Source organism: Monodelphis domestica, chromosome 4 (genome assembly GCF_027887165.1).
Source record: "Monodelphis domestica isolate mMonDom1 chromosome 4, mMonDom1.pri, whole genome shotgun sequence".
NCBI classification, from domain to species: domain Eukaryota; kingdom Metazoa; phylum Chordata; class Mammalia; order Didelphimorphia; family Didelphidae; genus Monodelphis; species Monodelphis domestica.
This window is the reverse complement of record NC_077230.1, coordinates 125,126,813-125,150,248: the sequence shown is the minus strand read 5'-3', so window position 1 is coordinate 125,150,248 and position 23,436 is coordinate 125,126,813. Positions and strand designations below refer to the sequence as shown.

The 23,436-nt window shown below is 34.2% G+C and overlaps 1 long non-coding RNA gene across 1 annotated transcript in view; it reads right to left on the bottom strand.

The window, feature by feature from the left end:
- Window positions 1-23,436, bottom strand: part of LOC130453683 (uncharacterized) — a 158,069-nt gene that overhangs the window by 105,249 nt on the left and 29,384 nt on the right. Inside the window, exon 2 of the long non-coding RNA XR_008911167.1 lies at window positions 9,804-9,907. This is a non-coding gene — a long non-coding RNA (uncharacterized LOC130453683). The remainder of the gene's footprint in view (window positions 1-9,803; window positions 9,908-23,436) is intronic.

Sequence of the window (23,436 nt, the reverse complement as noted above, 5' to 3'; positions counted from 1 at the left end):
TATTTTTAATTGACATGAAGATGAAATATTATTTCCTTTTTTATTCTTCATGATATTTTTATTTTTTCTTTTGAAATATTTTATTGAATTAATTAATTTAGAATATTTTCCCATGGTTACATGATTCATGTTTTTCCCCTCTCCTCTTCCCATCCCCCTCCCATAGCCAATGAGCAATTCCACTGGGTATTACATGTGTCATTGATCAGGACCTATTTCCATATTATTACTATTTGCATTAAAGTGATCACTTTGACTATACATCCCCAATTATATCCCCAACGTCCCATGTGATGAAGCAGTTGTTTTTCTTCTGTATTTCTACTTCCACAGTTCTTTCTCTGGATGTGGATAGTGTTTTTTTCTCATAAGTCCCTCAGAATTGTTCTGGGTCATTGCATTGCTGCTAGTCAAGAAATCCATTACAATAGATTGTGCCACAGTGTATCCATTTTTGTGTATAGTGTCCTCCTGGTTCTGCTCCTTTTGCTCTGCATCAATTGCTCGAGGTCTTTCCAGTTCCCATGGAATTCCTCCACTTTATTATTTCTTTGCGCACAATAGTATTCCATTAACAACATATACCACAATTTATTCAACCATTCCCCAATTGATACACTCTCTCATTTTCTAATGTTTTGCCACCACAGAGTGACTATAAATATTTGTGTACAAGTTTTTTTTTCCTTATTATCTTTTTGGGGTACAAACCCAGCAATGGTCAAAAAGCTGTCTTTTAAAGCCATTTGGGCATATTCTAAATTGCCATCCAGAATGGGTAGATCAATTCACAACTCCACCAGCAATGCATTAAGGAAATATCATTTCCAATTAACCACTCAGCCAACAAATATTCAATAATAATAACGACACTGATGTAAGGCTTTAAGACCAACAAAATACCTCACATATATGATCTCATTTGATTATCACAAAAATCCTGAGGTAAGTGTTATTATTATTGTTATTTTAAAATAAGAAAATTGGCTGAGAGATAAAATAACATTTCCAGGGATATTTAACAGAATTTTTAGAAGAGTATATGGGATATTCAGGTAAGACTAGTACCTCTGGTGACTTTCAAAGTCCTTTCTAAGGCTGTTTTTCTTTTTTGGTGTCCATCTGAAAAACAGTTTTTACTTGTGGCTCCAAAAAGCATGTGTAGCAGCTACATCCTGGTAAATACTTCTCAGGAGGCAGGCTAAAATAGGTTGAGGGCAATGGATAGGTCTCAAATCCTTTAGTGACTTGGGGGGCATCTACCCTAGATATGTAAATGCCATGATTGAAGGGGCAGACAAAAGAATTTGTTCCATTGGTCATGAAGGTGGCAGAAACAGGTATTATAGAAAGGTTAGAGCTTGGTCAGACATCAAAGAAGCCAAGGTAAGGTCATCCATGGAATACCTCATTAGCAACTTTTGCCAATGAACTTCAATGGTTCTGGAAGAGAAAATGAGTCCACCAACTTTGTATAACTGTCTCACTTAAGTCCAATTCATGCACCAGTTAAGACATCACCTCCATGATGTCACCGGACCTCTTTGAAAATATGGGACAAACAACATCAGTAACAAGACTGAGTTTTTAGAACTCGAGTCTAGCTTATTGCAGTTCAGTCCTACATTGTGTTAAATTCTTGAGGAACGAGGACAAAAGCAATACGGTCTCTGTCCTTTAGCAGCTTACATCATTTTGAGAGACATAGGGGATGCATATACACATATGAGTAGATAGCTGCATACAAAAGTGAATAGAAGGTTGTTTTAGGAGGGAGGACAATAGCAACTGGCAGGAATGAGGACATACTTCATGGATCTTGACCTAAGTCTTGAAGGAAATCTGGGATTCCAGGAAACAGGAGTGAGGAAGGAATTTAGTCCATGTATGGAATACCAAATCATCTCTACAAGTGGAATAGAACAGGCAAATCATCAAACATGAATTGTGCTGTCACATAGCTAGTAAGAATCTGAGGCCAGATTTAAACTCCAATGCTCTTGACTTCAGTCCTAACACTCTATCCACTGTGCCACCTAGCGTATGCAAGAAAAAAAAAACATATAGAATGAGCAAAATAATATAAAACAACACTAAAAAGAGAGCTGAATTCAGACCAATGTAATGATCAATCCCATTTCAGAGTATTGATGCTGAAATATACCTGCTCCAGAGGCATCTGGGTGCTGTATTGGAGAGTTTGCTAGGAATGAAGTCATGAGGATCTGACTTCAAATTTAACTTCAGACACTTACTAGCTGACTATGCCAGTATGAGGCATGTCAATCTTAATCTTTGTTCCATTTTCCTCAACCCTAATAGGGAAATAAAAATAGCATCTACCTCCCTAAATTGTGAGTAATTAATAAAGATAATATTTGTAAAGTGCCTCATACAGTTCCGGGAGCATAATAGTCCTGGATGAATATTTGTTTGTTTCCTTTCTTCTTGGGAGAGGTATAGTAGATTATGGACCTAGAATGAGGTGTGTGCTTTCAGACATGGCCAGTATGTTATTTTATTCCGCTTAATTGCATTTCTTTGTTATAAGGAACATAGGGTGGTAGAGACTGCAGTTTGGGGAAATTAAAGCTATGGGGGAAAAAGTTTAAAAAGCTATCAATATAACACATGTACACATAGTACTGTTGACCTCCTAACTCAAAGAGGACCATAATGACATCATTTGTGGTATCTTTTAACTCTTGTATGAATTGCATTTAAGGGAGGCAGAATTTCAGTCTTCAGCCTTAATATCTTCCAGTCATCAAAGTTCGGTGGCAAAAGGAAAATCAAGATAACTAATGATAGCTTGGGATATAGAGGATGACCTTCACTTTTTTGATGTCTAACCAAGCTCTAAGTACTCCACAGAGCCTACTTCTGCCACCTTTATGGCCAATGGAACAAAGTGTTCTCCTCATCCTCCTACCAGGGGAAGTTTTCTCATGCCTGGAGTAGACACCTCATACAAACACACACCACAACACACACACACACACACACACACCCCTCCCTGACTTACCTTGAGAATCGTACATTAACTATTTGCCATATGGGGGGTACTTTGGAATTAAGCATTTCTCTCCTCATCATGCATATTTTAAATAAAGAACACACATAATCAATTGAGAACCTCAAAAGAAAAGGTCATGTTAATGTTATTTATTTCATGGATCCCTTTGCCAGTTGAATGAAGCCTATGAAGTTCATCTCAGAATTATTCCTAGAATTTCTTTGAATAAAATACATATGGATGAAAGGAAACCAAATATATCAAAATAATTATTTAAAAATAGCTTTAATGATCCTAGGTAAAGAATCCTGACTAAAGTCAAGTTCAAGTCTAGGTAGCCAGTTACTTGCCTGAAAATAGATAGTAATTATGAACTAATTAGCAAATTATGTAATTAGGCTAGAATTACAAAACAAATAACTGATTCTATGAAATGTCAAACAATAGTAACATTAGCACTCATACACAAATAAGTTCTCTCTCCATCACTGAGGAATGTTTTAGGCTCAACTGAAACTCAGGATTTTGTTTTGTTTTGTTTTGCTTTTTAGGGTTCTTTGTCATTGTTGTTTCTATAACTGGAAAATGTTTCCATCCTAAATACTTATGGCTATGTCTTTCCCTGCATTCCTGACTACTGACAGAAGAGTCTGCTAAAGCTTCTCAGGGGCAGGCAGGCATCTCAGTTTACTCTGTAGGATCATCAAGGCTCTTCAAGGATTTCCTCGGTTCAGGGACTTAGTGGCAGCCTTACTTATCCCCTTGATCATGCCAACCACAAGTCTGATTCATCATTTCTCTCCAATCGATTCAACTCCCTCCCCACCTCTCCCATGCTGACCTCTATACTTTTTAAATCTTTCAACACTCAGAATACTTTCACACTAGAGTGCCTTCTTTGTGTTATGGCTGCCCTGCAGTCATGCAACCAGTGTGTATGGGAAATGTCATCCTGGAAGTTTTCTACACTCAGCCATTCCTACTACATCAATATCAACAAAGGAGTTAAAATGACAGTAAGTAATGTCCAAAGGATTTCTTTTTAAAATAATGTTTTCATTGGGTTAGTAAAAATGTTGATAATTAAGTTTCTGATATAATCTGGGGCATATTTTGAGTTTCGAGGATGGATTCTCCATCAAAACAATTGCAAATATCGCTTCAGGTCTGACCCTTATGTTTAAAGCCATGTGTTTATTTGCCTTTCATCATAATTTTTAATAAGACCGGCATGTTCATGCATCACTTTGCTGATGTAGTCAGGAGAGAGTCAAGACCTTTTTAATGAGATTAAGAGGTTTACAGAGAAGATGCTATATTGCCACTTTGAAGTTTATATCCTCCCTTGTAATACTCTAAATATTTTCATAAAGCCATTTTCATACAAATTCTGAATATATTTCCGTGAAACCATTTTCACACATAATTCCAAATGGCTAAACATATATTTTCTCGACAGACTTCAAATTCCATTGACACTTACTTATTCTAGTATTCTTTAAAGTCTCAAGAGAAAGTTTGAGGGCAGGATTTACTCTAGGAGGAAAACAGAGCAAGGTAAAAGTATCACAATGACAGCTTACATTTCTATGTACTTTGTTTTATGTACAAAGATGTTCTTTCATTCATGTAAGGAACACTCCCTGTGGAAGCTTCCATTCCAAAAGAGAGAAGCAACTACTCTGCATCTTATGGTCTTAGAGAAGTTATACGTCTTATCCAGGGACACACAATGTATATTGTAAAAAGACTTGAATCCAGGTGGGCCTTGACTCTGAGGAAAGCAAACAAGCTGTTCTTTATTCCATTTAACCTTGTATATATATGGACATCCGTTATGTTTTCTCATAACAATCCCATTGGGTGAACAGCACAAATTGTTTTTCCCATTTTTCAAATAGGCCAAGTCTTAGAAAAGGTAAGTGACAAAACTGGAAAGTGACAGAGAGAGTTCAAAGTCAGAGCCAATTCTAAGGACACTATTTTTTTCTTTGCATTATATCTTATCTTCCAAATCTGATCATCACCTTTCAGCTCCTCCAGAAACCAGCATGAATACCAGTACATACCACAATCTGTCAGTGCTGTCAAATAATTCAAATAGAAATGGACCCCTAAGGATGAATATTAACTTAGAAAAAGCATAAATTATCATTATCTGTTTTGTACTGTATTTTTATTTATTTGATTAAATATTTTCCAATTGTATTTTTTTTAAACCCTTACCTTCCATCTTGGAGTCAATACTGTGTATTGGCTCCAAGGCAGAAGAGTGGTAAGGGTAGGCAATGGGGGTCAAGTGACTTGCCCAGGGTCACACAGCTGGGAAGTGTCTGAGGCCAGATTTGAACCTAGGACCTCCCGTCTCTAGGGCTCCAATTGTATTTTAACTTGGTTCTAGTCTTGTTAGGAATAGTTCTTGAGCCTGAGTTTGACACCTCTAGTCTATATTGCACTCTTTTCAAAAAGTTTTCATTACTATGAAGTGACCTGCATGAGGTTGCATAGAGCATGGGTTGGATTTGAATATTTTGTAAGCAGCTCAGATGCCCCATGAATGCCTATTGTTGCTGACTCAGTGTCACTCTTGGGTTCATTTTTTCCTCTTCCCATATGAGCCTTTATCTTTATCCGTCTTCCATGAAATCAATCTTTCTATATCTCAGTTCCTCAGGGCTGTGAGATTTAAAATCATTGAGGTCTTAAACTGTAGTGATTAAAATAGTGGAAGATATAAATTGTGATAGATATAAGAGAGGGTGAGTAAATTTGACTGCAGAAATGTGGTTCACTACAGTGTCTTGGGTTTTAAAATCAAATATAACGTGGTCTCCAGGGAAATATTCCCAATTATTCAAATACCCAAGTCAATTGGGTTTTATAGAGATTTTAATTAACAATACAATGAGTAATCAAAGAAAGAGAGAGTAAGAAAGGAATAAGTATGAAGGGCCTCAAGCCAATATGGCCTAGACCTGAGTCTTAAAAGAGAAATCAGTCAGTTTTTTAACACTCACCACGAGGTCTGACTAAACAAGGATTCTAGTAACACCAGGCCAGCTCCATCTCAGCTGACTTCACCAGAGAGCCTTCCAGCCAGAGACTGTTCCAAAAGTCCTCTCTCAAGAGATTCTTCCCAAGCAGTCTTCATCAGAGATCCTCCAAAAGGCTTTCTCCAAAGGGATATCTCCAAAAGGATCTTCCTTTCCTTATATAGGGTTTTTTTTCCCATGTCACCTCCCCTAAGTCCCTACATCTACCAATCACTGTAGACGCTTTCCAAAGGACTGCCCTTCTGAATTCCTGATAAGTTGACAAATCTCCTCAGTAAGTCTGAACCAGAAAAATGCTGCTGTGTCAACCAAGATCCTCAGTAAGTCTGAACTAGAGAAAACACAGCTGAGTCAACTAATCTCATCAAGAAAAAACTTGCCCGACCCTTTTAGGTACTTAGCATCTCATTGTATCAATTCTAAAAACAGGCCTGGCTCAAAGAACTCCTTGCCCCACCATAAGCATGGATCCAAGTACTTTCTTTGTTTAGCAAGGAGTTTTTTTTTTTTTCTAAAGCAGTCTTAAGTAAGGTTGGAGTAGAGGTCCTCCCATTTCTGAACCTGGCGAGTTTTCACATCAAAATGGGGAATGTTTCTCAGTAGGGAATTTGTTCCAATTAAGAATTCCCTGATGGGGAAATTTTTAACATTCACGAGTCTGAGAGACTTCAAGATTTACAGGGCTATGGAGATCAATAGGCTAGATAACAAAAACAATTAACATTAATATCTTAGCTATGTTCATGGGTGCCTTTCCAGATAACGTATATTTTAATAAAGACCTTCTGGAGATAAACAAAGATAATATTTTCAGGTAAGCATAAGGGAGGCTTCTTTGGGACACTTGCATGACTCCTAAAATTATATCAAGCAGACATCAATCTATAGTATAAGTTTATGTCTTACAAATAGTTCCAGTGAGGCTCTCCAGATACATATAGGGACTCTAGAAAAATTAATGATTTTCCATCTAATACTGAAGTCCTAGTACATTTAAACAATAGACCTTTGATTTCCATAAAAGTAGCATTTTTGATAGATAAAGATAATTATTTTAATACATTATATCTTAATATATTATAAGGTTGTGAAGACTCTGTAGTTATTTTACAAAAGGACAGATAATTATTCTAGATGGTTAAAGATATTTAATGCTAAAAATAGTAAGCTAGGTGAAATAACTTTTCAGGATTGCTCCCAGTTATGAGATTTTAAGTTTTCAGTAAAGGATGAAAATGTTTAAATGCAATGAAGGCTTCTTTGACAATATTCCCAGATTTCCATCATTATCTGGAAGAGAATTATAGGTAGCCATTTTATTCTAATTTGCTATGAAAATATCAAAGGACTAAAGGATGTATGTAATAGATTTAAGTATCATCTCATGGTAGGTTACTTCTCAAAATGTATATACATCCCTATTCTCTTTCCTGAACTTGAGGAAATCTCCAACTATATAATTAATGTTTCAAATTGAATGCTTGTAGGTATTCTGACACTGAACATATCCAATGTGAATTCACTATCTCTTAGCCAAAACTCACTCCTTTTATGAAACTGTTCCATTTCTTCCAAGAACATCATCTTTCCAAACATCCAGTTTTATAGTAAAAAATGAGGCTAGGTTTAGTGGGAAGGATAATTCATTTGGTGAAAGAATTAAATTTTTGTATCATTTAAGTAACAGTAAAACAGGAGAATTTGACTCCTTTCTCTCCCAAACAGTTAATCAGTTGGCAAATAATATTGTTTCAATAATATCTCTCATTTCAAACCACTACTCTCTACAAAGATGGTTAACATCCTAATTATCCTATTTCTTACCTGCACTGTTGCAATAGCTTCCTAATTGGTCTCCCTTTTTCTAGTCTCTTTTCTTTCTAAAATATTTTCCTCAAACATACCAAAGTAATTTTCCTTAATGTAAATTTGACCATGTCATTGACCTATTTGGTTTATCCAAAGACTCCCCATTTTCTCTATGAACAAATGTAGGCTCCTCATTGTTTTGCCCATGAAAAGCATTCACATCCTGTCCCCTACTAACCTTCTCAACTTTGTTATACTTTTCTCCCCTTCCCACATGCTATAATTGAGCCAAACTGAATTCCTTGCTATTCCTCACACATTTCTGTGACTTTTTCATGGACACTCTTTAGTGCTAATGTGCTTACCTCTCTTTCCATTAAAACACTGTATTTTCTTTTTAAAATACCAACATAAGACTTTCCTGCTCCCACAACTGCTATGATTCTCTCCCCCAAAAATGTTATTTATATTGCATTTATTTTGTACATACTTCATTAGTACAGGGTGTTCCAAAAGTCTTGTGAAGTTTTATTGCTATTGAGGCTTATACTGCACCAAAATTTAATTTTTTAAATATTTATTATTTCCACATTACATGTAAATACAATATTTAGTATTCATTTTGTGATACTTTGCTATCAATGTTCTTTCTCTAACTCCACCCCTTGCTTACATTTAAAGAAAAATTCATGGAGGAAATAAAGTGAACAAAGGCATGTTTCAATTCACTTTTGGACTCCATCTATCCCCTCTAATGGCTACAGATAGACTTTTTCATCATAAGTCCCTTGGAGTTGTTTTGGATCCTTGCCTTGTTGAAAATAGTTAATTTCTTCACAGTTGATCATAATATTATTGTTGTTCCAGTGTACAATGTTCTTCTGGTTCTACTCACTTCACTTCACATCGCTTCATATAAGTATTTTCAGGTTTTTTGTGATTGTTTTGTGTGTCATTTCTTATGGCATCATAGTGTTGCATTACAATCATATACATATACAATCATAATTCCCCAATTGATGGACATCAATTCAGTTTCCAGTTCTCTGCTGTCACAAAAAAAGATGTATTATAAATATTTTTGTATAAAAAGGTTCTTTTCCTTTATATTTCATTTCTTTGGGTTGCAGTGATAATGCTGGGTCAAAGTGTGCATACTATTTAATCACCTTTTGGGTGTAGTTCGATATTGCACTCCAGAATGATTATATCACTTTACAGTTCCACCAACGGTATATTAATGTCCTAATTTTTTTCCACATCCCCTCCAACATGTATCATTTCCCTTTTTTTTTTCTCATGTTAACCAGACTGGTAGGTATGAGGTGGTGCCTAAGAGTTGTTTTATTTTGTATTTCTGTAAATAATAGGGATTTAGAGCATTTTGTCAAATGATATAACAAAAGATAACTTTTATTTCTTTGAGGATTGACTGTTCATATTCATTGATCATTTTCAGTTGGGAAAGGCTTTGTACTCTTAAAAATTAGAATCAGTTCTCTATATATTTGAGAAAGGAAGTCTTTTTCCGAGAAAGTTGCTATAATTCTCTGCCTTGTTTATTATATTTACATTTTAATCTTGATTGCATTAATTTTTATTTTTGGGAAATATTTTTAGCTTAATGTAGTTAAAATTATCTATTTTACTGCACCAAGACTTTTTGAAACAGCCTCTCTGCAAAAGTTTTATACATATTCTCTGCACCACACAAACATACATAAAATTTACATTCCTATATAAGAAGAGAAACTTTCATTTTTGTTACTGTATCCTAGTACAATGTAGATACCCCAATCCTATCTTTCTCTTTCAGTGAGACAATTCATAAAATTACAGAAAAATAGGAAGCTAGAATTGGAATTTTTGTCTAGGGCATCATGCTATAATTGAAACTGCATCCCTTAGAAGTAGAAAGAACAGACCTTAGGTGAAACCTCTTCAAATCAAAGTGGAGTGGTAATGGGAACCCGGTACTCCTCACTGACTTTTTGCATTCCTTTGAAGTGTATTCATCCTTGGTAGTCTTCTGTTGAACAAAATTAAAAAAAAAACTGCTAAAATTCATAAGCGTTGAAAACACTGAATGCTAGGCAATTATATTATGCCATAAGAACTGCTTCCTCGACAATACCTTCTGAGCTTTTTCCTATTCTCCTGGGCATGTCTATGCCTGAGACTTCTAGATCCTGGCTATGAGGTATCAGAACTCTTACAATATATCTTCTGAATCTATAATTCCTTATTTAATTGATTGCAAAAAAAAAACAAACAAAGCCTGACTATAGAAAATACAAATTCTTTGTTCAGTGCCCTCCTGAATCTAACTAGATTCTGGGCAATCTACCTTCCCAGTTTCATTTCATAGTGCTTACTTTTTCAAATTCTTTTTTCCAGCTAAACTATAATGCTAGATTTTCCAAATTTTATTTTCTTTACTTCTTTTCTCCCACCTTTGTGAATTTGCACACATCATTTTCTATGCCCAGAATGTTCTGATCCATGCTATTTTATTGAAATCATCTTTCAGATTTAAGTTTCTGGAGAGATATCAATTGCTGTCACTGTAACATGTCAATATAATAAAAATTATGATATTTAACCATTTTATAGATTAGGTGTCATAGCAATCAAACTTCCAAGGGTTCCTTTAATAAATGAAGACAAAATAAAATAATTTATATGAAGGAATAAAAGGTCAATAATTCCAAGCAATGTAAGAAAAGAGTAGGAATTATGGGAGTCTAAAAGTACCAAATTTCATACTTTATTGTTATACTATATTAATCAATAATCATAAAAATAAGTTTGGACTGGTTCTGAAAACTATGAGCTGATGAATGGAAAAATTAGATAAACATTGCCTAGAAGCAATCAAACAGTAGAACAAGGTACAATAAACTCAGGGACATGACCTCCTGGGATAAGTACTCACTATTTGATTTAAAATTTCTGAGAAAACCAGAATGTACTCTGATGGAAAATGGGTCTAGATAAATACTTTACACTGTATATTATGACAGGATCTGAATAGATGCATGGCCTAAGTATACAGTAAAAGATATTATCATTAAAAATTGGAGATCAATTTAATGGGATTCCTTTAAAATTGTTACTAAGAAGAGTACCTAAATAAAGGAAGGAAATGACCACAAAAATTTTTTTGATTACATAAAATTAAACCATTTCTGCATGAGCAAAAAAAAGTATAATTAGAATCAAAATGAAAACAAGTGAGAGAAAATAATCTTCACAGAAGATTTTTACAACAAAAATCTAATATTTATAAAAGACAACTGATGCAAATATATGTATAAAAGCCATTTACCAGCAAATAAATAGTCAAAGAATTTGAACAGGCAGTTCTTAATTTTTAAAAAAACCTATATCTTCTGTTTTAGAACCAATAATATGTATTGTTTCCAAAGCAGAATGGTAAGGGGCAGTTCTCAAATTAAAAAAAAAAAGTTAATTACATCCCTAATAATATGAAAAAGATTTGTTGAGAATGCATTAAATTAGGCCTGGACCTATAAATTCATTGCTCTAGGGGATTCTTGAGGGGTGAAAACCTATTCCCAATACAGGTCAGCACCTTCTCTTCAATTTTTAGTTTTGGAGGATTAGGTCACTGGGAGTTAAAAATAAATTGCCTTACTCCTTGCTTATATTGAATATTGAACAAGATGTGTGTAGAACTGCCCTACATGTTTCTTTCTGAAACTGTACACTGGTGTGCTTTCTGGAAGAGCTTTCTGGCTCGCTAGATACAACTGTGAGAGATAGTGCTGAAGGGCATGAATTCTTGATAGGTGCTGAAGAAATATACTTATTGACCAGTAAAAAGGAAGAACTGATAATTCGGTGGACATTTCAAAAGCAAATCATTTTGCTCTTGTTGATGTCTTCCTTCAACACCCTTCCCAGTTGGCAGCATGTAACTTTAAGACTTCAAATAATGAGAAGTCTTTCTCTACCATTGTAGTTCAACTGTTCATGCCTGGAAGCTAAAGCCAAATCCGATCTTCATACTCCTTTAGAAATTAAATCCCTGGCAACCAATTAAATATTCAGTCCAACCATAAAAATTAACAAGATGAGCCTTAGTCCCTGGATGACTCTTCTGCTTTGTGTTTCTTTGCTTCATCTTAGGTAACTAAATAATGATGCTATTTTAGTCCTATCTGTACTTGGAGAAAACCTCATCAGTACCAGAGATCCAAAGAACTGGTCCTAAATTGGACCTGGCTCCATATTGGAAGATACTCCTGGCTATATTTTCAAAGTCTCTAATTGTGATGAAGATCATTAATTGAAGGATGAGCCCAATTCATGGCATAACTTGGGAAAAGACAGGCACTTTGAGGTAGACAGTGCAAAGCTAAGGTGAAAAATGAAACTTTTTTTCAATAGTTCCATTAAACACTTTATATTTTTATGGTTTTGAAACTCATTCACTCTGCAGAGAATAATTAGTTTAAATCACTGTGTTTTTAGCTTAAAGTTTTATTTTAATAAGCACTTGGGAGAATATTTTGTGTTAAACATTTTCTTTAATTATGGAAAATAAATCCCATATAGTATTTAGATATTTGAGGATACCCAAGACATGAAATGAAACCAAAGCTTTATTTTTTTCTCCTTTGATGTTAGGGTGGGGAAGGAGAAAGCCATTGAGTTTTAAAAAAGAAGCTGAGTACTACTCCAGTACTAAAATCAGTTTTACTCTTGGAAGTTGATCATTTCTTGCATGGTCCTTGTTCTTATCTTTCTTTGTATTTTTAGATGTTTGTGATTGCAGGTAACTGAATTTGAAAAAATATCAAAAATAAGGGAAAAATTAAAATAAAAACAAAGAATGAAAAAATTTAAAAAATTCTCTTTTTATGGTGTGTTTTACAGTTTAACTCACCTATAATGCATTCATTCCCTCATCCTCTTTTTCTCCTGAGAAACTGATCTCTTCCTCTCTTGATTTTTAAACCTATTTGACCTCTTCCACATATCTAATCATTTTCTAGCTATTTTTTACATTCAATTTGCACTTATATGCTTAATAGATTGTATTTTATTAAATGGGATAGGCTCTCAAGTTCCTCTCTATAATATAGTCTTTGAAAGCAGCATTTTAGCCACAAAACATCTACAGTTGCTATTTTGTAAATGTTTATTGAATTGTATTTTCTTTCTCACTCATCAGCATGTCTAGAAGCAGGGAATAACAAATATGAGTTCCCCATCTTCTTTATCTTAATTCTATTCACATCTGCCTTCTTTTAAAGGTTTCCAATTTTTCCTTGAGTAAGCAGTTGAATACATTCCATTCCTTGATTCAGTTGTTGAACATGTAATACCCTGTTAAATATCCTCTTGGTCAGTGACTTAATTGAAGAGGGAACTACTAGGGCATTGTTACTGCTAAAGTTTGTAACCCAGTGATTTAGAAAGCGAAGTCATATTTACAGACTCATGGATTTAGATAATTATCTCCTGAATGAACCAAAAATGGAAAGGAGTTTCTTTATCCTATATAGCCTAAAGCAGCTTTCTTTGTTACCATTGTACTCAGTCTCAGGGCAAAAAAAAAATAGTGTTGTTGATCAGAAGATATTTCTAGCGCTGAATCAGTAGCAATATTAGTATCGGATAATTAGGCTTCATGTTGCTATCTAGGAGGCCACAGGCCAGGAGCTGATGTGTTGGTAAACATGCCCTCATTAATTAGCAGATCACTCATTTCTTTTCCTCACACCTTCCAAATTTCTCTTGCCTAAGCAAGAGAGAAAAACCATAAAAAGCTTATGGAGTGCTATACAAAGCCTTCTCTGATAGTTCATGGACAATCAATGGTCTGTAGAACAATTTGATTTGGATGTTTATGATACCTACATTTAGAAAGAGGTCAAGGGGAAATTTGAGGGACAACAGAAACTCCCACCTCCTTAGTTCAAAAATGTTTTCATCAGCCTTGGCTTAATTATTCCTGTGACTTTGGCCAAAATGCAAATCTTCCTTCCTTCCTTCCTTCCTTTCATTTTTTCTTATCTGGGAAGGGGAGTTCACTTACCAGTCACCATTCATTAACACCTCTGATATAATAATTTTAGTGGATTTTAGCCTGAGTAAAATACAAGTCCCCAAGGGAGTGGAATATAGGTAAAGGGTATGCTGACATAGGGCAGGTAAGAGATTCAGTGGATAGAGTGCCAAAAAGCCTGAAATCTGAATATTCATCTTTGTGAGTTCAAATCTTTCCTTAGATGAGAGCTGTGTGACCACCCTGGGCAAGTCATTTAACCTCATGTTCTTCAATTTCCTCATCTGTAGAACCAGCTAGAGAAGGAAATGACAAACCATCTCAGTAGCTTTACCATGAAAATTCTAAAAAGGGTCACAAATCAGATCCAACCAAAATGACTCAACAATAGAAGTTATAAATGTTTTAAAACTGGGGTGGGGGGACTTACAAATGACACACTTTTTAGTTGATTCTTACTTATTAACATTATCTCCATGATTATCAAGTCAACAATTAACAAAACAATACATTAAATCTTGTAATTTCTGGGGTGCAAATGTCCATACTAAAAATGTAATAATTGGATCTCATTAACCAATTCAAACTGTCTCTAACACACCCCTGCCTCCATAGGTCAAGTAAACTTTGATGAAAAGGCTAGAGTTGTAGGGAATTCGTTGGGAAAGGATGAAAGGATGCTGTACTGGGTCCTAGAAAGTTGGAAAATAAGTTGAGAAACTTGAGCAGACAGGGAGTATGCCTAAGGGCAAAAAGCATATACTAGGCAAAAGAAATATGCCACAAATTCACAAGAAACATCAGAAAATGATGGAGAGGGACTAAGGACAATCATTTCCTCCCTCATAATTTCATACAGGGTTAGCCCTTCCTAGTGCAGATGGAATAATTACCAAGACACAATTATACCATGAGCTCCAGTGATTTATTAGGCTCCATAGCCAGCACTGAATCAATCTGTCTCAGTAGCTGTAAGTCTGTATAAAGTTTTAATTACGAACATCATAAGGTGGTCAGAGCATATGGAGAAAAATGGATTATAAATTTATGGTGCAATGAATTTTCCTGCTGAGTTGCTCCTCCTGATCAAGGGCTGGTGACAGTAAGACAAAAAGCATGTCCAAGCCGCTAAATGCTTGTCAAGTGCCAGCTCCCTTTTAAAAGTTAAACTGGGAGCATGTGTTGTGGGCAAGGATGAGAAGTCTGAAGGGGCATGAGTTGATGATGCCACTTCTTCAGATCCCAAAGATTCTGGTTCTGATCTTCACCCAGCAGCAGTTTGGAAATCTGTTACTATTGCCCCTACTACTACTAATTCCACCAAACCTCCTGCTGCTGTGAGGATGATGACGATGATAGTAGTAGAAATAAATATTGATGATGGTGGTGATCATGTTATTGAAATGGAGTGTTGAAGTTTGCAACATGCTTTGATGCATTACCTTTTCCTAATCCTTTTGTTCCAAATAAAAGCAAATAATGAACAATATTTCCAGTTGTTTAGATTAAAATATGAGTCTGACCATAGATGTAATATTTCTTATGATTTATTGATAGATAGGAAAAGGAAAGGAAGATGAAAGAGAGAGAGAGAGAGAGAGAGAGAGAGAGAGAGATCTTAGAAAAGCATTTTTTCCTAATCTTGCTTTCCAAGAACAGATCAATTACCTCCTTGTTCACTATTCATATACTCCCCTCGCTTTTCCCACCCTCCATACTGGCCATTGCACACTGACTTTCAGACTGATGTGCAGGGGATAGCAGTAGCCAGGGGCTGATGTCACATTTGTGACGCCAGCAGGGGTGGGTAAATTTCCTTACACAGTGTTTACTTCATGCTGAGAAGCAGAGTCCTCTGATTATATACTGAACCTGCCTTTCCATGTTGTTATCATTTTCTTTCCTTGAAAAGTGTCAAATGGGAGGGAGACACTACATTTTGGGACCGGATCCTAAAGCCAAACCCAATTTATTTATCCAGTTTTATAATTCATTTCAGTTAATTGAATGTTGTATAAAATAATAATCAAAGCTAATCTTGAAGGGAAACAAATATACATCTCCACTCTCTATAGAACTGAAATCCATAGGGACAGAATGCTACATTTATTTTCTGGCTGTGTTTTTATTGGTAAGTTTTGTTTAACTTTTACCTTATTTTTCTTTCTTTTTTTTAAATTGTATATTATTATAGATTCCTCGATGGGGAAAGGAGTTAAGAACATATTCAGAAATATAAGTGATATAACAATGCAAGCAATCAATTTTAAAAAATTCAATAATTATTTTAGTAGCCTAAGAACATATAAAAATAGCTAAGATTCAAAATAAATTAGGTCTAATAGAGGAGACTAAAAGTCTTGTATGTCTGGAGGGAGTGTTTTACTTAGCAATGAAGTTAGAGGTTCAAACAAAAGAAGAGAGAACCAAAATTCTCTGTGAACTCTGGGAAGAAAAAAAGTAATTTTCAGTGAATAGAAAGGGGGCAAGATAGGCTCCACAGAGGAAACATACCTTCATTTGAACTTCATGGGATTTTGGAGGTGGGTTAAGTTGCAAGCATGGGAACCATGTGACCAAAAACATAGATTCAAGAGAGTACATGGAATATATAGGGAAAAAAAAACATACAGTCAAGTTTGGCTAATGTCCAGAATACATGGACTGGATCAAAATGAGATGAAATTGGGAGAACAGGTTGGTACAAATTTTAGAAGACATTGAATGCTGGACACCGGTATTTCCATTTTATAGACAAGGAGTGCTCAGATCTAAGCATAAGATAGAGAAATCTGATTGAAGACTAGAGTCCAACAATATGTTATGAGCAAGAAACATACTTAGGGCCAAAAGATATGCAGAGTTGAAATAAAGGAATGGAGGAGAATCTATTATGCTTCAGCTTCACCATCAGAGGTGGAAATAAAGATCTCAAACAAACCAAAAACAAAATTAGACATAATTGAAAGAAATTTTCAGGGATATCACACTTTTGCTAAGTACCATAGACAATGAAGTATTATAAAATTTTTTTAAATTTCCCTGAAAAAATTCCATTTCTCAAATATATAGGAAACTGAGTCAAATTTATAAAAAAAAAGATCTATTCCCCAACTGATAAATGATCAAAGGATATAAATGGGTAATTTTCACAAGAAACTATCTACAGTCAAAAGAAAAAATGATCTAAATAACTATTGATTAGAGAAAGGAAAATTAAATAACTCTGACATATCACCTCATACCTATTAGAAATGACAAATGACGAAGGGAATAAGGGAAAATGGGCATACTAAGGAAATGGTAGTGGAGTGATGAACTAATCCAAACATCCTGGAGAACAGTTAGGAACCAAGCCCAGAGAGTTATAAAATTATGAATACTCTTTGAAATAGCACTATTATGTTTGTGCTCCATAAAGATCTAAGGAAAAGGGCACATACATACAAAATACTTATAGCAACTCATTTATGTGTTGGCAAAACACTGGGAATTGAGGGTTTGCTCAAATGATTGTGATGAAGTACTATTGTGTTAGAAGAATTGACAAGAGGAATGGTTTCAGAAGAAAAATGGAAAACCTATGTGAATTAATGCAAAATGAAATGAGAAGAACCTGGAGATCACTGTGCATAGTAACAACAATATTGTAATAATGATCAGCTTATATTGAACAGAAAAACAGAAAAACAAAACATGGTCACTCTGAGGAATACAGTGATCCAAGACAATGCCAAAGAACCCATGATGAAAAAGTACTATATACCTCCAGAGAGAGAACTGATATTTATTGAAGTCAAATAAAAGTATTATTTTCTTGTTTTATTTATTTTTTGTCTTTTTAAAAATGATATGGCTAATGTGGAAATATTTTGCATGATTTCACATCTATAATTGATATATTTTTTTACTTAATGGGTGTAAGAAGGGTGGGATGTTATAAATAACAAATATTTTTAAAATTAAATAAAACTACCTGTTATTTATACCCCAATCTCAAAATCTAATTAAATTGTTTTATATTCTATTATTAATTTTAAAAATTTAAATATTTTACATATTTCTTTTATCCATAAATGCTTCATTAATTTGCATAAGACAAGTGTTTACCCACTTACTTTTCTTATATGCTTTGCCATATGATTACTTCTTATCTTCCTCATCAATTTCCATTCCTGCATCTTCCTTTTTTCCTCCTAAATACTTAATTGTCCATAGTTTTTTCATCTTTTATAACTCAAAAATAGAGTCTTTGCCTGGAGATTATTCTCTTTCCTATTGTTTTCAAATACTCCTGAATATTGCCAACTTTTTTGTCCCCAAACTCAATCTCTAGTATATTTGACTCTTTAAACCTATTGAGGTCACCTATATGATTGTTCTCTTCTTAGTAAGTAAGCTCCAGCCATCTCTCTTTTCTCTTGCCCCTCACTTAACCTTCTTCAGTAAAAACCAGAAGAAGAGTCTTACAAGCATTTAATCCCCTGTCTTTGTGCTTTGTCTCTACATAAATTGCATCAGTGCTTGGAATGTATTGCCTCCTCCTATTGACCTCTTAGATTTTCTAATTCCCTTCAAAGCTCATATCACATGCCACATTCTGCATGAGACTTTCATTTATTCCCCACATAATGCTGCCCTCTACTTATGAAATTACATTGTATTTACTTTGCAAATATCATACAGGGTCTATTTTTTTTAAATTAGTAATAGAATGTAAGGCCCTGGAGGGCAGGAACTGTTTGATTTTTATCGTTTTAACCCTAACAGCTAAGACAATGTCTGAAACATAAAGGCTGACTGGCTTAATGATTGATTGAACTAGATTGTGATATATATTGAACCACAACAAATTACATGCATGAAGCCCACTAAAGGACATATGAGTGGAGAGAGAACTGTGCTAGTCATGTATCAAGAATGAGGAATAATAGTAAGAGAGCTTCATATATCTTCAAATAATTTCAAGAGCTCAGAAGACAATTTTGCATGAACTTCCTGCTAGGATTTTTTTTGGCCCTTCATACTCTCAGCACTTAGCAGAATGCTTAATAAATGCTTGTTAACTACAAGGATATGTATAAAAATCTCACAGCATGAGAGAAAATGAATGAATAACAATTTGCACTATCAGAGTGAGCCTTCATGATTGGGAACACGGTTCTATTGCAATGGTATACATTTTTGACTATATCTTGGCAAAGGTCATGGTCTGGCTATTCACAAATGACATGATAATTTTCTCAGTAAGCATTAAAGAATAATGAAGAAACTAATTAAAATAATCTTTAACTTCAATACAGAATTGTTAAAAGAAATCTTGGTTCAGTACTTGCCCTAGTCAGGAGCCAAACTCAGGAAAAGAAAGGCAAAAATATTTTATTAGCACACCAAGACCGTAAGAGAATTCCCAGATTCTAGGAGTACAACAAAAGAAAACAGTTGAAGTGTGGGATGTACAATCTAGAGATGGGTAGGAAGAGTTATGAAGACCTGGTTCAAGGCAAGATGAGGCAAAAAAATCACCCACCAAAGCCCAATGCTTCACAGGCAAATGCTAGGATTCTAGTGTAAGGAAATGAAGATAATAAGTACAAAGTATGCAGCCTAATGTGGAGATGGCAAAAATGATGCCATGATATCATATGATAAAAATATTTAAATATAAAAATTGGAGTAATTTGTTTTTATGAAGATATTTTTTATCAATTACAAGTAAGAACAATTTTCCACAGAAGTTTTCTTAAATGATATGATATAAATTGTCTCTCTCCCTCCCTTCTCCCCTTTCCTAGAGATGGTAAGCAATTGATCTGGTTTATATGTATATATATTTATTTATATACATATATATATATATATATATGCATCATCATGAAAAACATTCCCAAATTGTTAATTTTGGCAAAAGAATATTCATATTAAGCCAAAACCCCAAAATAAAAGACCAAATAAACTAATGTGAAAAACCATATGCTTTGATCTGTATTTGATTCCAATAGTCCTTTCTCTGGAGTTGGATATCATTCTTTGTCATAAGTCCTTCAGAATTATCCTGGATCATTTTATTTCACAGTTGATCATCCCACAATTTTGTATTTACTGTGTACAGTGTTTTCCTGGTTCTGCTTATTTCACTCTGTATCAGTTGATGCAAATCTTTCCAGCTTTTTCTGAAATCATCCCATTCATTATTTCTTACAGCACAACAAAATTCCATCACAATCGTATATCAAAATTTGTTTAGCTATTCCACAATTGATGGACATCCCCTCATTTTAAAATTGGAGTCACTTGTAACAATTGTGTTGGAATTCTATGTTCAAAGTGATTTCCTTCATCAAAATAACCTCAACAGGCTACACATATTTCAATGCTGCTACTATTGTTTAACATATTTTGAGGAAATGAATATCTAAATTCTATAAATTGCTTAGTCCAAGTGAATTTGTCTTCCTAATACATTAATAAAACAGTAATAACCAATACTGTTTCCCTCATAAGGTTATATGGTTCACATGAGATAATAGATATGAATTCTTTTATGACTATAAATATAACTATAAGTAAATGTATGTTGGATTTTTAAGTATTTGATTAAGAAAGGAATTTGATATCATATTCACCATTCTTTCCCAGCTACCACCAAACAAATAAATAATGGAATAATTCTTTAGGAAGAATGCTAAATATGGATTTTATAGAAATAAATCTAACAATCACAGATTTGGCAGGAAAAATTAGAACATATATTTGAAAATATATAAGACTATAAATTCCTTACATTCCTATAGAACTTTTTCCTGTACCATTTTATTATTTACCCTTCTCTGGGGAGTTCATACTCCATATAGGTGTCATAATAGATAGAGCCCTGGTGCTGGAGTGAGGAAGATTTAATTTTAAATTTGACCTCAGATACTTATGGATTTAATAATAAAGCCTATTTTCCAGGGTTATTGTTAGGATCAAATGAAATATTTATAAAGTGCTTAGTAAGTGTTTTATAAATGCTTACTCACCTCCCTACCTCTTATTTAAAAAAAAAAAGCATTATTTTTCTCTAAGGGCTAGGCAATTGTGTCTAAGTAACTTGCCCAGGATCACACAGCTAGGATGTATATGAGGTAAAATTTGAGCCCAGGACTTCTCCTCTCTAGGCCTAACTCTCAATCCACTGAGATACCTCAGCATCCCTATTTGTAATGGGAAAAAAATAGAGAAAGGATAAGATTTAAGAGAAGTAGAAGGCTGTCATTGCATATCCCACCTCTTCTAAGAATAGCCAGACTAAAATGACTACCTTTTTCAAAGTACGACTTAAAAAACCCTAGATTGTAATATTATCTTAGCCAGTATATTAGCCTCAGTCTTAAAACTTTATAAATTATTCCTATAAAACTCAAATGAATGAATGCTTAAGTGGAGAAATCCTCTATCTAAATTAGTAAATGAAAAAATTCATTTTTTTAAAAAAACAGGACTATTTAAGAGAACAGCTGACTGCTAAGATTGGTCTCAGGTCATCTATCACTACTCTGAAATATCAGGCTTTATTTTTTGCACCTCTAACTTAGCTAGCATTCACTCTGCTATGAAACAACTCTTGTAATGGTGGCTTGTATTCAATTGAACAATTTAACTCAAATTAAATTGTGAGGTCTTCCACCAACACAATATCATTTCTGAAGTTCGAAGGGAGATATTTTCAGTCCTTCCTTTGAGTCTCACTCCAGCAGAAAAGAGAGGTCTTGATGTGTAGATGAAATTGACTTTTTTTAGGCAGGTCTCTTTGGCTCTTCCCGTACTTGATGGTGTTTTCATTGACAATTGACACCCACTGCTTGTTTCACTTGGTAGGGGATGCTATAAGACCTTTGAGAGTTCATCAGGACAGGGACATTTTTTAAAAAATTTTCCCTTTGGAATGAGAATAGCCAGACTTCTATTAATCAGTTCATTTTGATATATTGCTTTGTGAATAGTCACTAATTCATAAAGGCTCCAATTCAGATCCTGTTTCGCTTATACAGTTTGTCACGTAGCTTCTCAGTGTCCCGCTCTGAGAATGTTAAGTTCCAAAGTAGTTTCAAATAAGCATTGAGAGAGGCAATTCTTGCCTCATCCCTATAGTAAACAAATCACAGGTCCAGGTTAATAGACTGATATAGATAATGATATGTACAGATATACATATGAAAATTTGTATTTAAATGATTACATACACATGCATAAATATCCATATGCAATTATATCATATTGTCTACATCCTATGAATAGATATATAATTATTATTATCCAACATAAAAGTCTTAAAATAATGCTGCATATTATCATGATAATAACCTTCAAGGGAACACTATAATAGCTATAACCTAACCTACTTAATCAAGCTATATAGATGCTAAAAAATTAGAAATGGAGAAAAGAAAAGATGGTTCTATATCTTTTTCCATCAAATGCATTAGCCTACCTCAATGACCATAATAGATATTCCAGATGAGGTCAGAAACCATTTCAGCCATCAAAACCCTTATCTCTCTGCATAGTTGAGAAATGGGGAAGCTTAGAGAAATGTTAATTTTATTATATAAGTAAATTTGTGAAACATTTTAAAGAATAGTCCTGAGTGGTTATTGAGCAATATCTCCTGAGAAAACAACCAAGAACAGAGGAATGGAAACCAAGATGACAGAAAGTTTAACATTAGAGCTAAATTAAGCCAGATTAAATAAAAAGCCCTTATGAATAACATTGGGAGGACAAGTAAAAAAAATGAATTTGTCTTTCTTTTTTCTCACTAATGATGGTATAAATGTTATCTTGGACTCTATTATCTCACTACTTGATCAAACATATTAAGGATTAAAAAGTGCTTTCAAGATGATAAAGTCAGGTACATAAACCAAACGAGGTCAAGTACACAGAAAAGACAAAAAACAAATGAATATGTTGAAGATATCACAATACTGAGAGCACCGGGGAATAAATTCTGTTTTTTTTAATCCTTACCTTCTGTCTTAGAGTCAATACTATGTATTGGTTCCAAGGCAAAAGAATGGTAAGGGCTAGGCAATGGGGGTTAAGTGACTTGCCCAGGGTCACACAGCTAGGAAGAGTCTGAGGCCAGTTTTGAACCCAGGACCGAGCTCTCAATCCACTTAGTCACCCAGCTGCCCCACCCCATCAGACATCAATTCTGAAAGAAGGGGAAATAACAAATGATTGGGTGAAAAATAAGTTTTATATTTTGAATGATCAAGAAGACATTAATAACTATCAATATATGTGTCTGCTTACACTTTTTGTGAGAAAAAAGGAACAGACATATCAAGGGTATTAGACAATATGATAGCAACATGAAAAAAAATTTAAATGATCTTATGAAAATAATCCTTTACATAATTAAATGAGATCTCCTTGAGCTTATTTTTCATTGATTACATATATGCATGTGTGCACACAGATATACACATGTAACATATATATATATATGCATATATATATATATACAGAGAGAG